This window comes from Notolabrus celidotus, chromosome 9 (assembly GCF_009762535.1).
Source record: "Notolabrus celidotus isolate fNotCel1 chromosome 9, fNotCel1.pri, whole genome shotgun sequence".
NCBI lineage: Eukaryota > Metazoa > Chordata > Actinopteri > Labriformes > Labridae > Notolabrus > Notolabrus celidotus.
This window is the reverse complement of record NC_048280.1, coordinates 12,479,479-12,498,255: the sequence shown is the minus strand read 5'-3', so window position 1 is coordinate 12,498,255 and position 18,777 is coordinate 12,479,479.

Here is an 18,777-nt window from a genome sequence, read left to right as displayed (position 1 = left end):
ATTGAAGATATTCATGATGGGTGACACATTTTAAAGTTAAAGGTGACATATCACGCTTTTTTCATCAATATATATTGGTCTAAGAGGTCCCCAAAACATGTCTTTAAAGTTTATGCTCAAAAAAACACTTTGAAATCAGATTTTGGCATGCCTGAAAATCCCTCTTCTTCAGCAGTCCTCAGAACACTCTGTTTTCCCTCTGACCACGCCCCCTCAGGAAGTGGATGTGCCTCGGCTCTCCAGCACGTTGATCTAATGTTTACATGTTGGCTGAATATATACGGCTGCTCAGAGATCACGTTACTTCAACCCTCTGAATCTGATCCAGAATCTGATCCTGATGGAGAGGTGCCTGTAGCAGGACCTTTCTGAAGGATTGGTCATAGATTTAGTGTTTCTTGTTGTTTTATTTATCAGTATGTAGACGTGTGTCTTGGTACACAGCTACGAACATGTAGCTATGTGGCTATGCTAATTAGCGCTAGCACTTATCCATGACAAATAAAAATCATCCACTAGATCTTCAAATCTGCAGACGTGGGGAGCCAGGGACACATATTTCAGGTAAAGAACCATTAAAAAGTCCATTTTGCATGATATGTCACCTTTAAAGAAAGCAAGGTGAGGTTTTTTTTAATCTGAAAACATAGTCTACCCATGAGTAGGAGATCAGTGAAGAGATACGAAGTATCATATTGTCCACAAAGGGTGTATAAATCGACACAAACAGAAAGTTCCACACAGGAGCTTTAAAGAAAAGTAGTTGTGCTACATTTCAATACAAAGAAAGCTGCCTACACCCCCCTCTGACAAATGGTAAATCGCAGCTTAAGACTTTGGAGTGGCCAATCACATTTCACGCGGGACACATGCCACCCCTCTGGATCCAATACAGTCTGTAACAGAACAATTCCTTATATGATGCATTGTTTTGAAAGTTGAGGTGATATATCTCCTGTTTATAAATAACCACCAACTTATCTCATTGCTCATTCTCTTTGTTAGAGATCAGAACAAGGTCACTGTGTGTGTGACGGCTGTGTTTTCTGAGCAGAGCAGACCTTGAAAATCCAGCCTGGTGCATAATAAATAAACACACAGAGGATTTTTGTCTCTCTTACAGAAGAATAAATGTCCTAATAAAACACAATACAGTACATACTGTTTTGTATTAATCATTGTGACTTCCAAATGATTTTTGGCAGTCCAATTATTCCATCTTTCCAACTGTCTTAGTTAAAGTGTCAACAACAAAATAAAAAGCTCTGTGTTGACAGCGTATAATCAGACTTGGCGAGTTCTGCTGGAAGAGAAGTCATCACTTGACAGAAAACTTAATTCCCTCTCTCCATAGCAGCAGGACACCTGTGCTGAATTGGCAGAATTGGTTTGTAGCACGCCGTGCTCACTGAACTGGGGAGCAGAACTTCCCCATCAGGCCCAATACCAGACCAGCTCATACTACCAACTCCCCACAAGGCTGCAAGAGTCAGTCATCTCTGTCCTACTTTCCCACTTTTCATCCTCCTCCTCCTCTCATATCTTCCTACCCTCTAACTTCATCCATCCCTCTATTTCACTCCTCCATAACAGAGAGGAAAAAAGCAGCACTGCGGTGATTGCTCCAAAGTGGCAGCGATAAAAAGAAAACATCACTTTTTGTCAGTATCTGGGAAAATTCAGCAAGAGAATGAAAGCTTTTGTGGCTGGTTTAGATCGTGATATCAAAATAAAATACAGCTCACCACTGAAAGCAGCCTTTTGTTTTGTTTTTTAGCTTTCCCGGACCTTTCTGAGTTTATATTTTCATATGTGCTGTATTTGAATATGCAAAATAATATGAAATATAAATATGAGCAGAGGATAGCTAAGCAGCATATAAAAAAGCTCCTACAAAAAAACAACAGATTACTTATTGATCATGCTGTAAAAGCAAACAAGCTTCCCCCTTTTCATTTCCTATTTCTCATCGGTCTATCACTGTGGACAAGCTGTACTAATCAGAAAGTTAAAGTACAGGAAAGCACAGAGAGTTTTGCACAGACCTCAAAGTTATAAAACTAGTGACTAAAAGTTCTTGTAAGGAGTTTTAACTAGTAATGAAACTGACTGGTATCAATATTGATGCATCTTTATGACCTACAAAAGCAAACAAATCCAACACAAATTTGCAGTGTTTGGCACGTTACTGAGAATTAGTAATTGGTCACAACTAATATTTATTACTATCAAAAGTAACAATTACAAACTGAGTTTCATACTTAAAGTAATTAATTACTCATTTTTGCTTCAATACGTTTCTTAATGTACGCATTATTTCTCAGACTCAACAGTTGATATGGGAAGCATGTCTCCAAAACATACCTTGCAATCTGTCTGTTTAGTCCGTCCAGGCTTACAGAACATGGAGCAGACAGTAGTTTCAAATCAAGCCTTGGCTCTATGGGTGGAATGGCTCCTCCTTGGACTGCCGAGCTAACGTGAGCTGCAACTGGGTCAATGGTGTTTTCAGCGCTGGGCTCTGTAGCTTAGTTGCAGCATGTTCTTCAGTTAGGTTCTTTGTGAGATTGAAATTGCTAGTCTAGGAGGTGGACAAAATCATTCTTCCTGCGCATAGACTCCAACTCACACTATATGCTTGTACTTAACTTTGAGGAGGGAAAACCAACGTGTTTACTGGGCGAGATATTCTTCTACAGTGGTATCATTGATCTTGATTATGTAAAGTAATGAGTCCTCCAGAGTTTCTGTTATTTTTGTAGTGTTTTTGAATTTGTAAATTACCAGATCCACCATTAGTTACCACCCACAATAATCAAGTTAAATTCATTTGTTACTTTGTAACATGTTTCTCAGAAGAAATGCTTGTGTGAGCTTTACCATATTGGAGTTTCCCACTTCTTTATGTCTGCTTTTAATTCCAATCCATATCTGCTAAGACTAGGCTGTCTGTGTGACAACTTGTTTTTTAATTCAGGATTAAGTTACAGACAGAATGAAGTAAGTGATGGAAAGTAATAGACACAAGGACGATTTGAAGACTTCCCATTGGATTTGAAAGTGGTGCATTTATAGTCACCATTCTGTTTTGGCAACAACATGTATGTTTTAATAGAGACATAATATTGCCCAAAATCAAAATGCATTTATAAAGCTGCAAAGAGTTGGTACTGAATGTATCCATAAAGAGCTCAGTGACAAAGTTGACTTTTTTCCAACCAAGGAAGTTTGCTGCCTTTACCTAGTGTCCAGCTCTTTGCAGATCCATCCAGTCACCCTGACAACTTTCCTACAACTTTGGTATGGTCCAAATATTTAGCAATACATGTTGGTATTAGGCAGAACTCAGGCAGCACTAAAGTTTTCCATCAATACATAACTGACAGAACCAATTTGTGGTATGTAAATGTGATATTTTAGGACATTGGATTGACTGTCAAAGTTTGGCTGCACCACCTTTTCCAATGCAATGAGGGGTAATTATAGTGACAACATTTCAGTTGCAGTTATGATTGAATATACCTTTAAATAAAGCTGTAGCAATGCCAACATGTTTCTAGATCTCAACAATTTCTTTGGTTGCAACAGAGTTATATCACCTAAATTAAAAAGTTGGCATAAGTTTAAAAGTAAAGTCCAAGTTTTAAAAAACTGAATTATATTTTAAGAGTGCTGGCACGTAACAGTACACAAACTAAGAAAAAGGGATGTACAGATACAGAGACACAGTCAGACAGACAAACACATAGCACATAACAAAGCAAACCGATAGAGAATGGGACAGCAGGTGCAAAACACAGAAAGAAACAGAGTGACAGACACTAACAGATAGAAAGATAGAGTGATAGAGGGAGGAATGAAGGAATGGAGGAAAATGGTGGCAAGCTCCCCGGGCTGTGAACCTGCCATGTGTGGAGGCATACTGCACCATCTGTGTCGAGACTGTTTACTCCACACACCGCTGCTGCAGACACCCTGCAGGTACACACCCAGCACCACCTTCTGTAGGACATCACAGGGCAGGGGGGGTGGAGGCGCCAATGAAAACAACAACAACAACAAAAACAACAACTAAGCTAAAACAGGACAGGAGTCAGCGAAGGGTCAGACCACACATCTCTCACCAAACACAATAAATACAAAGCAGAACCTTCAATAAAACAATGCAAAAAAAAGTAAGTATAAGTTAACATTTTGGATGAGGAGGCCATTATTATTATTTTTTGAACATCTTGAAAGGCACATCTCACACTTACACCATGGTTACTTGCTAAAGAAAAAATCAAGACTAGATGTTTTTTTTCTTGCACTGACCAACCTTAATCTAAAGTTTTTAACATGCTCCAACTTGTTCCTGGAAACACCTAGGTTTGACCTACGCTTGAGATAACTATCCAATCCTATAAAGTTCCCATGCAATGGAAATGTTGTTCAGTACTCCAGAAATAGGACTGGTCTAGCCAATGACTTAGCAAGATAGAAATGCTGGTCCACAGCGCACCCAATGGAGAGCTTTACCTGAAGCAGGGTACACATACTGCAAAATAATCTAGCCTGATTCCCCCCGTCTGCCAAAATTCTGCAAAGTTCTTATTTTTTTGATGGTTCTAAAGATTATTTTGCCAGAATGTGGTGGAGGTATGTTAAGAATGTATTTACTTCACTCAATCTGCTCGGGAGAAGATCGGGCCACACCAATTTGAAATCCTAAATATTAAACATGTTCAATATTTCCAATCAGGTATCCTGTTGTGTGGGGGAGCCCTGAAGAAAGCAGAGTGTGCACTCTGTGGATTGTCAAATGGAACACAACGACAAAGCCAAGCCAAGCTGACTAAAGAAAGAAGTACAACAAACATAGCAATGGCGACAATAGTAAACATGAAAAAGCATCAAGTTAAGGCAGGTACACACTACAGGATAATCGGGCTGATTTTTGCCCCGATCTCCTCCTTACGATCAAAGCCAGCAAATGCCCGATTGTCTGATGTTTGCAAACGACATCATGTCTGATTGTCCTGTGGTGTGGGGTGTGTTAAGAGTGATTTTGTCCGGTTGGAGCCGCTCGGAAGACCTCAGAAGGAGAGATCGTAAATAATGAACATGTTTAATATTTGCGACTAGAAAACCTGTAGTGTGTGGGATGCTCAGAGAGGAGCCCAGCACGCACAGTGTGTAATGTCACGTGTACCGGAGCAAAAGCAAATCAAGATGCAAGCTGACTCAGATGACTGATGTAAGAGGAAGTAAAAAGAAACAAAAAAATGACGCTGGTGAAAACTCACAGCTGTAATGAATACAACTTGCGCTGTAATGCATACAGCCCACATTCCCACCGTCTCCATGACTTTTTCCATAATCGTTTTCCTTTTTTGTGTGTGTTTTCAGAAAGTAAGAGGCCGAAAACGATCATTATTGCCTCTTACTGTTGGTCCGCCATGTTTGTTTACACTGAAGTCACGTTTTACTACGCAAGATTCGGAATATTGCGCGTGAAGATCCTGATACTCTGCTGAAGAATCGGTTAGTGTGTGGTGTGCTCCGTAGTGCACACCACACACTATAAGATCAGCAGAGAGAGATCTAGTGTGATCATTCTTTTGTTGTCATCAAGTGTGTGGTCTCTAAATGTGTGAAGGCTTGAAGAATCCTGTAATGTGTGCCAGCTTTTAGATGGAAATCAGAAATGGAACATCAACACGGATGACTTGTCAGAAATAGCTGCCACAACAGATGTACCAGGTAACCAGGCAGCTAACAACACTTAGCTTGACAAGCATGCCATCATCCACCATGTTTGTACACTCTTAAGTCACATATGACTGCGAAAGATTTTCTGAGATTTCCAGTTTTGAGAGTGGGGACTCTGGTTGGTAATTAGAATCTGTTAATGTGAGATGTGCCTTTTAGCCAACATGTTGCACTCCACTTACTACGAGAACAAAACTGTTAAATCGGACATTACTTGGAGTAATTTGTGGGGTTAGTCACACTGTCAACATCTGTGATGGTTTTAAAAGTCTTATAGTGTGGGCCAGACTTAAGCTAAGAGCAGGAAAGTTAACGTGTGCTAGTAAGATCCAGGATCAATAACATTGCGTATGGTAAGCATACAGCGAATACAATTTCAGACTATTTCTAACAGAACAACTAGCTAGCTAACCAGTCATTTCATTGTCCCAAAATCCACATGAAATGCTTTCACAAACACATATCAGTCTTGTTTACTAGTGGTTGCAATCTCCAGTAGCATGTTGGAAAGAGAGATGCTACATGATTGGTTACTAAGTTCAGCAGGTAAGTGTACTTATTGCAGGGTGTGTGCTTCAGCAGGAATCCTGCGGCGTTCAGAGGATGAGCCACATAATGACTACAATTAGCCTTCAACATGGTTCATTTACAAACACAGCACAAGCAAAACCAACAGAGCCAAAATGATCGGATAGGTAACAACAGAGGATTAAAAGTAAAAAATGATATGGGGGAGTGACTCTTCAACCACTGCCAACACGAAATGACCTTAGCCAGCACAACAGCCATTGACTGTTACCTGTCATGAGGCCCAGAATCCCACAAAAACACTCATCATAACAAATTAAACTTGATCAGAACAGCAAACAATGAAACAGCACAGAAACCACCAGAGCATCTGCCACAGCAACACAGTGAGAACAAAGGGGAGCAAGAGAGTGAGGAAAAGAAAGGACAAGACAGAAAGAACAAATAACAAAGGTGATGTCACACGTATTGACAGAGAAGACAAGACAAGGCAAGACATGAAGAGGATTGTGAGGAGGGAGGATGACGAGAGTGAGAGCAAGAGGCAGAGCAACTGGGGCAAAAGATGGCCATTAAAGAATGACCAGGGAGACAGAGGGAGGCTAGTGTGTGTTATCAGTGCTGCTGGGTCTTGGTGGTGCCAGCTACACTCCCGAGATGTCTTTAGTCGACACTGTCTGCTCAGAAATCCATTGCTCCTGTCTCTGGCCACAAACAAATGTTCAGAGGAGAGATGGTAAAAACAAGTTTTTATATCTGACCTTTCCCCAATGTTCTGGAGATACTAGTAAGACACCATCCAGTCAAAGTTTTGATTTCTTTATGGTTTATATATTTAGAGGAGTGCCATGTCCTGTTCAAAATCAAAACTACACAAGTACAAAGAAAACATCATGTATGGTTACCCTAACCCAATCTACTGATACTAGCTTGCATTGCTAACTTGCTTGTTACCAGGAGACATGCATATTATTAGCTAGCTTTGTTATTTGCAGGAGTTCAGGAATATTACAGCAAAGCCACATTCAGCACTGTGCCAGCAAAGGTCTTGATTGTTTTTATGTTGAGTTTTAGACAATGTTTGTAGCTCTGTCTTACTGTGTTGCATTTTAAAAATGCATACTCTAGTTGACTTTGCCGAACTCATCTTGGATTATCAACTGGAGAGGATAGGGACTTAGATTAAAGCAGCAACTTCCATTCTTGAGAAATGAAGCTGATGCGGAGGTGCTTGAAACTGCTGTTCCTCCAGTGTCTGCCTGAGGCTGGCTGCAGAAGCACCAGAAACTACAGACACACCCATTCAAAAAAGCCGATCTTTACAGCAAAAAACAAACATACCAAAGGCCCACCTTATCTCTATCTCTTTGCCTTTTGCTTGGTCAACCAAAAGTTGGGTTAAGTCAGCATTTCCAATATGGGGACCGCCATCAATTTGCCTGAAAACTCTGCTTCAGAAACCAATGGGTGACGTCACGGAGTCTATATCCATGTATGATACAGTCTATGCTTATTATTGATGAGTCAAAGTCCCTATAAGGACCTTTTGGTTTACTTAAATTTTTGGCACCTCCTATTGGCAAAGTGGTTCTCCTTATATCTTGGCTACTTTTTGTCATGTAAATGTGTAAGTAGCGTTTTTCTTCTACTCTTAATACCGTTTTCTGATATAAGCCAAATGTATTTAATGTAATAGATGTTTTGCTGTCGAAAATATAAAAAGGCGAGCATGTATCCCCACCAGGAGCAGCTTCAGGATATAATATTTACCATATAAAAATAATCAATCTTGCTGCTGATGACCTCGTTTGCTTTTGTGGGACACAAATAGACTTCAGTAATAATTTCAGTCTGATTCATAACCAGCTTTAAACTCCTCACAGGAGCTTAAAGAGTTTTCAGTTGAATATCATACATGTTGATGTGATATAAGTTCTTCTTTTGTGAAGGATCTATTAATAAAAAATAAAAAAATGTGAAAAATAGAGCAAGAAAGTTGTGCAATGTAGCGCTGCCATAATGACACAACTTAAGTTGGTACACAAAAACTTACACGAGAGATAAAGTCAGAGTACATGCAGAATCAAGGCTTCTGAATCAGGCTGACTGATGTAGACCACCACAGTATGTCAGACTAACCTGCTCCAGCAGCCTTTATTATACATCAGAGACAAAAACAGTGAAAAACAAACATGTGTTATACCGCAGAAGCAAACTCAGAAGATTTGGGCCAGGTGCATTTTTCCTGTGCCAAGGTCGACTCCATAATATCACACCGCAAGATCAAAACTGCAACTTGTTTACTGGAAAATCTGCCCATCTGGCTAAGCATCTCTGCTGGCAGCAGGATGAAAAGATGACTCAAAGAAATTATGTTGGGGAATGATGGGAAAGCAAACGATGTGAATCATGAGTAAGGCCTGGCAGGTCTCGTTTGCCTCTACAGTGGAAACCAGACTACACTGAGCCAGACGAGGCTGTGCGCCCAGCGCTGCCACCTAGGGCAGCAGACCAACAGAGAGGCGCTAGTTGAATGAGTGTGCCTGTTTATTTTGCCAAGTGCACAGGCACAGAAAGCATGGGAGCAGAAACAGAGAGAGATAGAGAAAGATGAGAATTTTAGGAAGACATCATGGTCACTGCTGGAAGGGTTTTGGAAGAGCGAAGAGTTTGAAAAAATAAAAAGATGGATGGAGAAGAGGACTGGAAGTCATTTGAAAGAGATAATGATGCATCTGCCTCAAACTATGGGGACAGCAGGACAGCAGAAGTGAGATGACCCCTGAATGACAAAGCCTGAGCGGTGGTAATAGTAGTGCCTGTGCATGCAGTTTTCACTCTGGTTAGAAAACGTATGCAAAGTCAAGTACTTAACAAATAGTTCTGGATACTTACATGTAAGTCCCGTTGACTTCACAAGCTGTTCATTGCTTGCTGGAGGTGTCTGAGATTGGGAGATTGGGAGATGAAACATAAAAACGGGACGCCAGTATTGCTGTAAGTTAAGTCAAAACACTTCAACAACAGATATGTATATTATTTATGCATCACTATCTCCCAACATCTTGGCAATCTCCCTCCAGCCAGCTGCCTCTTTATTTGGGGTTTTCAGGGAGAGATGAGGAGGTATGTAGGTAACTGCGAGTTAGGACACTCAAATAGGAATCCAGCTGATTCTGTTGCTGACACTCATGCTGCATGCTGTTAGGACACAGTGTTAGATAACAAAACAGACCAAAAGTTAGACGATGGGTCTAGAAAACATGAATTTTAACAAAAACTGGATTCACTAAGGAAAAGACGAACCATCAGAGTAGTTTCATTAGTCCTCTTGCCAGAGAGCAAGAAAGTACAGGCCCTGAAAAAAATCAATATTAAGTCTCCATCCAAAGTTCGGCACAATAAATACCTTGGAAAACAAAGTTAAGCAAAAGCAAAGATTAAATTATAACATGTGCCTTTAACACACATCAGCCACAGACAGCTAGCTAATACTGGGGCTGCCCATTTGTCCTCCTCCTCCTCCTTGCTCCATGGATCCTGTGATTACTAATATTGTTCTAGACTTGTAACAATTATTTTCACAGTTCAAAATGAAAAAAATGCAAGAAGTATTTTTTCAAATGCACTATAAATGGTGGAAAGCTTCTGTCACCAAGGATTGATCTCAAGAAAACTGTCTTGCCATCAGTTCTGAATGGTTGTAAGCTTTACAAGTTGACTCAACACTGGACATTTTTACTCAAGAGGAAAAACATTGCTAAGAAAGGTTTTGAAAAAGACTTTTCAATGTAAGGGCTGAATTAAAAGGGTATTCTGCTGGGGATCAAAGGACTCTGGGAACATAAATTTACTCCAGCTTAATTGCTAGCACAAAGCAAAAACACAAAAATAACAAATTAAATAAATAAAGAAAGAAGTGACTGCAGAGGTATTACTTTTCAAATCTGCAAATACAATGGGGGTAAGATGGCCTTTGTAAAGTGCAAAGAAGGCTGTCAATATTTGCTCAGTTAAAGATCCAACAAAGAGGCAGATGTAGCGTTGTCAGTTAAACTGTAACTGTTATGGAGCTTAGCCAGCAGAGGATGCCTTCAGTAACAAAATGTTCCACTTAAACCAACAACAGGTGCCAGAACAAGTACATTACTATTTATTATTCTTGCGTCCTCATTGCATTTAATACACATGAGAGCCATGACTGTTTGGAAAAGTTACTTTCACTGAAACTCATGAAAGATTTTTGGTGAACATGCCAAAACCTCCGAGATTCACACCATACTTTATTCATGAAGTCCACATTTTCTTATTTTGTCTCTTGAGTTAAACTTCTTGAATCTTTTCCTAATCAAGGCAGGACTTTCTGGCTGCTGTCCTTCAAATGTAAGACCATCCTTGGGAGCTCAACTTCTATGAGGTAGGTCCCTGTTTGGGTTTGCAATACCATATGGTATAAAAGTATCTTTGGCAAGAAAATAAAGGTGCTCATTGCCAAGTGTGATGGATCTCCTGCCAAGATTTAGCCTCTTTAAGTTCAGATTTATATCATAGACACTATCATGAATGATCCCAAAAGCTACCTGCACAGTTAGAAAATCACAGCTCATGTTTGAAAAACACTTTTGGCAGTAACATGAAGTATATATTGGTTGGGGTTAATGGGCTAGAGCCATCCTGTCATGAATTCCACTGGAGATAAACGTCCCCTTTAGCATATTGAGCTCTTGCAACATGTTGCATAGATTAAACTGACATCAATTTATTAGCCTCAGTTTTACTGACATTCATTAATCATGCTTCTACAAATGCTTGAACTCAGAGAGCATTACTGCAGCCGATGTGCAGACGGACACACAGCTCCTGGGGCAGAGAAAACAAAGACGTGGGCTAATTTTAGACATGCTGCAGCACAAAGCAAAACGCCACAGAAAATTAGAAGCAGCCTTCTGCTTAATGAGATGACGACTGATCCTGGTGACATGTTTTGCAATTCAGTGAAATAGATTTTTAATACTGGCAGATGTCACATGTAGTCACATCTTGGGTTGACAAGGAAACCTAGCAGAAATGATAAATCTAAACTTCTCTAGAGTCCAATGATTTCAAGGACTACAGTGTTGAAAGTTGAGGGTCAGTAAAAAGAGGGCAGTGTGGCTGAAGAGGACAGAGGCAGAAAGAGTTATAATAAGCTCTGTCCAGAGGAAGACTTTGGACCTGAAGATACAGCATAGAAAAGAAGCTTTAAAGAGCTGGGGGTAAAGTGTCTTTATCTCTATAGGAACCGGAGGCGGCCAGGTCAAGTAGGGCTCGAGGCTGAGTGGAGTAGATAGAGCAGTTTGAGTTGAAAAGTTGTAGGAAAGAGTTGGTTGGATAATAAGATTGAGGAAAGAAGACAAGTTTCCGGTAGAGGCTTGGTGTCCCAGTTCGTTGCTGAGAAAATGAAATGGAATTCCATTCAAGTCTGCAACCTTGATATAAACATGCAGGGAAGACAGTGAGGTTAAAACTTTTTCTGTCTGTGCCCTGCAGCAAGTCGCAGCTCTACAAGGATAATAACAGAGGGCAAAAAAGGCTGGAAAACATAGTTGAAAAGAATACAAATTTAGAATAGGAGGGAAACTGATCATTTGCAAAACATTTGTTTGTATGGGGAGTGACCACAGGTGGGTTATTGGGACTGGAAACTGAAGGGTCATTTATGAAAGAAAACAAACTGAGAGGTACATAGAATATTTAATGTGGCTGCCTTGCTGGAATAAATAAAAGCAGGAACAGAGAGATGAAGGCCAGAGGCATGATATGTGACCAATTTACTGCCACCGGCACTATGAAAACAGACGAAACCTCCTGTCATTGAATTTCAGACATCCAGCTGTAAGAGTAATAGCATACTAATGTGAGCAGTGGCAAAATTGAGGCTGAAACTTTAAAGACAGCGTATGTGATTGAAAGTGTGTATGTCAAAGAGTCACATGGAGAGGTGTCAGAGAGGGGCTCGAGTTAACAACAGCTGAATTAATCCTGTTAGACCAGGTGTTGCATTGTACATCACATTATTTATGATGTCACATTATGGAACACTTATTTTAGGGCCTGTGTCCACTAACTATTTTTTTGATTAGCGCCTTTTATTCATCCAAAACCTCAGCGATTTCAGTGCTCAGTGTCCCAAACCCAAAAGCACCTTCTCCATCATCTGTTCTTTCTCTTTTCGCTGTCAGTTGAAAATTGTTCAACGTTAATTTCACTGCAACATCACAGACCAATCAAAATCAAAAAGGGACGGGACATCTGATACTGAATTTGTCAACAACAATGTCAGAGGTCTGTCGTGAGTCAGAAGTCTTTAGGAAGGAGAACTAAGCATTTGCTTTCTTTCTATTTTTGAGGTGCATTTCTAGGACTAGAGCTGCTTCTGGTGCTACGGCACAATTTGATAACTTTTTCTTAGATTTTTCTTTTAAATAAAAGCAAATATTAAGCACATAGGGCATTAAAACAGACTTCACAGTCACCAGTAAGTGAAGTGTCATGGGACAGCTTTTGTAACACAGCTACAGTAAGCACCAGTGAGAAGTGCCTCGATAATTTAGGTTGTGGGTGCAGCTAGCACAAAAATTGCTGTTAGTCGACACAGGTCCTTAATTATACTTTTCTCTGAATAACACATATGGTCATTTGGTCCTATTTTTTTTTATCCTCAGTCTTTTTGGATTGTGGGTCTTATAATGAGGCCACAAATGTACCGTGTTTACAAACTTTTATGCAGGCTAATCTCACTGTACTGTCTCACTGATTTTTTTAACCTTAATTTTTCCAGATAAAATAATAGAGACAAATAAAAAGTTTCTCACAGGAAGTTTCAGTTCTAAGTCTGAGATGACTTGATCCATTCTACTTGATATCAGTTTTCATGTTGTTACTTTTGTTCGAATAGTTGGAGCAGGCGATGATTTACATCAATAAAATGCTTCAGAAATGTCAGATATGATACAGAAGTGAGATGACATGGTATAGGCTCAAAGGAGTTCCCTTCATTTTCCATTGTATCACTTATTTTCAAAGTTGGTACCCCCATTTCTAACTCCAATCAATCCAGCGCCAACCCATTTTCAAACCGCCTTTGAACAGACTGGTTCAGTGCCGAGAACTGAAGAAGACCGAATACAAAGCAACTCAATGTTTCAATAATTTAGTCATCCAATTTAAAAAAGTATTACACTCTGATTCTGTATAACAGGATAACACTCTTCACTCCTGTGTTCCTCGTGTTCTCTAAAAAATGAATAAAATGATGTCAGAATAAATGTTCCCTTCTCTACAGCTCTGACAGAGGACAACTTGTGCTGATGTGAGAGGCTGTTTTTTTTCCAGCACCATCATTGTCTTAAAAGACTCCTCCAAAAAGAGCAATTTCTAAAACCCTGGTGGCTCCTTGTTCCTGTTTCATTGCTTTAGTTTTTATTATTAGAAGCTGCATACTGCTAAAGAAATTCATCACACAACAAAGACAAAATGTCAATGCAGATCAAAAACATACTATAAAGCCTGAGGTGAATGGTCACCTGACTGTGAGTGACACAGGCTTGTTGGATATCCCTTTTAAAACCATGAACATTAATGTGGAGCTGCATGCACCAATTTCCAGGAGAAGGGATTTCACAAGTTTTTGGAGCATGTCTGTGGAAATATGTGCCCACTGGGCTAAAAGAGAATTTGTGAGTTCATGCACTGATGTTGGACAAGCACTCTGGATAGAACCCAGCATTCTAATGTTCCCCAAATTTGCTTAATGTGGTTGAGGTTATTGGTCTGGAAAGGCAAACTGGGTTCCTACCAAAAAATTATCGATGGTAATCATGTCTTTATGGGCCTTACTTGGTGCACAAACACAAGAAGGGGCCAAATTGCATAAAATGTCTTCGTAGCTTGTCGGATTAATAAGACCCTACACCAAAAGTAAAGGGCCATGCCTAAACCCTGGAAAATACACTAAAACCATTATTATCCTACCTCAACCAAACTTTTGAGCTGGCACTTCTAATAGGAATTGTTCTTCTGACATCAGCCAAACCCAGACTTCCATATTAGAATGTGAGATTGTGAAGCACGGTGGATCTCTCAAAAGAGGTCCCACCACTCTAGAGTTGAGATGCATCTTGCTTTACACAACTCATGCCAACATTTGGCATCCTGATTGTTCAGTTGAGGTTTACATTGAGCTCTTTAGTGTCATTAACTTCTAGAAATAAAGGTCAGTACAAATTCAATTGTTCATTTTTAAACCACACTTCAGTCAGATCACTACCTCTCCCTTTCTTTCTCTTCCTGTCCTGGTAATCAGCCAAACATTGGTGTTTACTCTTTCAAGCACTAATCCAGCACGATTTAGCCTCAAGCTCTACTTACCAATCATTCTGGTGCTACCAGAAGTGTTCTCCTCTGTTCCCTGTCAGTTCATCTTTTCAGCTCAAACGTTGCAACTCTCTTCCACCCCAGTCAACTCTGACAACTCATCAGCGTCCAGCTCCATCTCTTATTATTTACAATGTCATTTAGCAGACGCTTTTATCCAAAGCGACGTACATACGAGAACAAGAACAACACAATTATCCTACATCCTTGTTTCCCCACCACCTTCAGTGTCCAGCTCCATCTCCTAAACTCATCCTGCATCTTTGTTTTACCACCACCTTCAGTGTCCAGACTCCATGTAGGAAGGGGTGTCCTATCCTGCTCTTGGTCTCACTACCCCTTTGAGTAACATGAGGACAGCACAATGGAGTCTAATCTCCATAGACACATTTCTCATAGTTTTTGAAAACTGCTTCCACCAGACCTTAGGATGCATTATGTTGCAGATGTCGCAGTGTGTCGCATTTTTCAATGTTTTCATGCCTCAAGACACAGAACAGATCAACAAAGGCATCGTCATCCATCACTCCACTGATAGAACCTCTCCGCTGTTATCAGCATCATGTTTTCTGGTGGCAGAATCCTTCTAAGAAGTCACAGCTATGGCAACAGTTACAATACATTACAAAGAAAACCTTGCATAACCTACCCACCTTTATAAAAAGGGAGTCTAATCATGGCTGAATGTGTGTTATTGAGAGATGCTGACTTAAGTTCCATAACTTGGACTTGAGTCAGACTCCAGTCTTTTATTGCTGACTTTGACTTAACTTGACAAAATCAAAAGTGACTTGCATCTCCATGTTGATTTAAAAGCCAATGACTGATGACTGGTGACTGCATGTGGACTTGAAATGACCTGGTATCCTCCCTACGCCACAAGTTTGGAAGTGTGTGGTGATACGATGCATATGACTCTAATTAATCTGACAGCCGCCAATAAAGTTACACAAGACAGGAGTAAAAGTGTGTTTGGTAATGCAAACTCGGAGAGGGAGAAATAAAGACTTCTGGAGTCTGAGTGAGCTATGTGTCACATTTAAGGGACAAACAAAAGAAGAGGATCCAAAATGCAGACTAAAAAGAACACACTGGGTAATGAGTGAGGAGACAAAGGTGAGAACAACAAGGCACAGGCACAATCAAACTGGAGGGAAACACAAGGGCATGAAGGAAAACTAAATCAGATACACAGGGGGTAAGAACTACAAAATAAACACTATAGACTATGGACTTGAGGGTATACAAAAAGGAAGGAGAACATAAAAACCACACTCAAGAAATAACTGAAATATAACACCATGAAAACTAACACCAACACTATGTTGCCCTATCATGGTTGTCCAGCAGCACAGAAACCACACATTGGCTCTATATTAGGCCTATATTGCTTATGGCGAGTTGAACAGTCACACTATGCTCCTAAACAGAGGGTGAAGGGAGTGGTTCTCAGTAGATTGCATCATTGCTTACTGCTAGAAGCAGCGGTCTGGACTTGGAACTCAACTTAGAACTCTGAAGCCAAGAGACTTGCAAAACTACCTCTGCTTAATGTTCAATTATGGTCAAATAAATACTTAAATTATGCGAAGTTCATGCAACCAGGTTATTACAGTCAAATTAAACTTTAAGAGTCTGTATGATCCGTTTAGTGCGATTGGCTTAAATGCAAAAAGTTGAAAGCATGCAGTCCAATCAATTTAATTTCTTTTTCAGTGGCTTCATGTTCTGAATAATGCACAACAATGTTTCAACACAGTTTCTTTTAGGACATTAACTCAACAGTAAAACAGTTCACATATGAAATTGGTTTCCAAGAAACCTGTGAACCATGAAAATGTTTTAAAATAACTATTTCCTTTATCTTTTTATTCTCAGCATAATACTCCTCTAACTGGGCTGAACTGAGGAGACAGTTTTAGTAACATTGGAAAATTCTGTCAAAGGTGTCGCAGGGGTGGTCGATTTTTTATTCAGTAGATGTCCTATTACAGCACCTCTTTCTGCTACAGAGCACAGTAATAAATATTTTAATAACCAGGCACACGTTACAGAAAATGGTGAACAAAATTGTTCCTGACACAAAACAGATTTACTGCGACTGCCTCCCCACTATTGTTCACTTTTTATTAGCTGCTGATGGCTCGCTTGTCCATTGTGAAGGGTTTTTCATAATAAAAGCAGACTGGTGCTATCTGTACAGCTTAATACTATTGTTATGACTCTGAGCTGTTGTTCGTCTCTGACAAAAGACACTCATGATCGTGTCTCCTTTGTCTTTTTAAAAGCAGTTACTGTCATACAGGCAAGAGATAAGTATAGCTGCACAGATGGAGAATACTGGATGCACACATACACACATGTAGTATTTTGTGAAGTCCACACAAACTGATCCACACACAAAGCTCTTAAAAGCACTCATAACTGTGCTCAGTGTTTTGTCATTGGTATGAGGCCATTTTCACACCAAATTCAAAAAAGCCATTTGTATGATGAGTTCACAGTGAGATCTAAAGGTTTTTAGTACATTTACAAGGAAGTCTTATACAAGATTTGTTCAAAGTGAACTAACTTTACTGCATCACAGTAACCAATGCCCAAATCAGAAGCTTTTAGCAGCTTTTTTCACTGGTGATGAAGAGCTCTGTTCTATCAGTAAAACAGTGTGATACACTTCCTGCGTCAGAGCTTTTAAAAAGACTGCTAGAGCCACAGAGGCAACAACAGTCTGATAGAAGTCATTCAGCACTTAAGGTTAATTACTGGGCTGTTCACCTATTGCATTTTGCTCATAAAGACTACCTTCAAACTGAATTGAACATGTCAGCATGGAATGGAAACTGAAATGTCGAGAAAGCTTACCTTAAGGGAAAAATGTATAGCTGTAATTTTACAACTACAAAACCGCTGAAAACGTAGCCCCCTGGTAAAACTTTTGAGCTACGTTGGGTGAGCTGATGAGCAGCAGGAATTATTTGGGAAAATTGACCATGGGTTTATATCTAGAAACTGGTGCTAACCAAGCAAAGTGACATGTAACAGGTTAAATAAAAACATCTAAGGATGAAGAAGGAGAATCATTTATGAGACAAGAACAGCCAAGATGTCTGCATCCATCCGTTTGCATGTAGCATTGACACAAATGCAAAAACTGTCTACATAGCGTTTTATCTGTTGCTTCATCTGCTATCATGTTGTGAATATGATGCTGTGACTTCTGCAGCGTGCTTTTCATGTCATCTCCTGCCTCCTGCCCACCGCTCCTTGAAGGGAAGACTTAAGCAGGACTACAGTTTGGTGTATACTTCTACATCAATCTACGCCATAGAATGCCGTAGTTCGTGTGGCCTCTTATCTATGCAAAAGCCCAAGCATTATTTATTTTATTTTATTTAACCAGGACAAAAAAAACAAAACATATTGAGATTAAAAATATCTTTTTCAAGTGTGTCCTGGCCAAGATCAGCAGCAGCACATTCCAGAAAAGTTACAAACAATGCACAATTCTAAAACATTACAACATATCATGGGTTTCAGAACAAAAGTCATCAATCAAAGCATCTACAAACTGAAGCATCTTCCTCAAGAGCCTTCAGCCTGCTTTTATAAACATCTATATAGTCCAGCTCACTCAAACCGAGGCTCTCCCGCAACAGGTTCCAGGCTGCAGGAGTGGCATATCTAAAACTCTTTTTACCCATTTCAAGACGCACTCTGGGCACTGAAAGCAAAAGCAAGTTTTGTGACTGGGTCACAGATCAGAGACTGTAGCTTCCAGTATTTTTTAAATGAATAAAATCGCATAAATACGAGTGAAGCAAGTTAAGAATCGCCTTATAAACATGGACATGCTGTGATGTAGCCTACGGGTAGACAATTCAGTCCAGCCAATTCGAGCATACAGGGAGCAGTGATGGGTTAGAGATTTAAAACCTGTAATCAACCTCAGAGCTCCGTGAAAAATGGTGTCCAGAGAGAGAAGGCAATGAGTGGATGCATGCAAGAAACATAATCAATCAAAGGCATGAAGGTAGCATGTGTCCTTGCATGCACCTCCTCAAAAATGTAACTAGGTAACGAAAC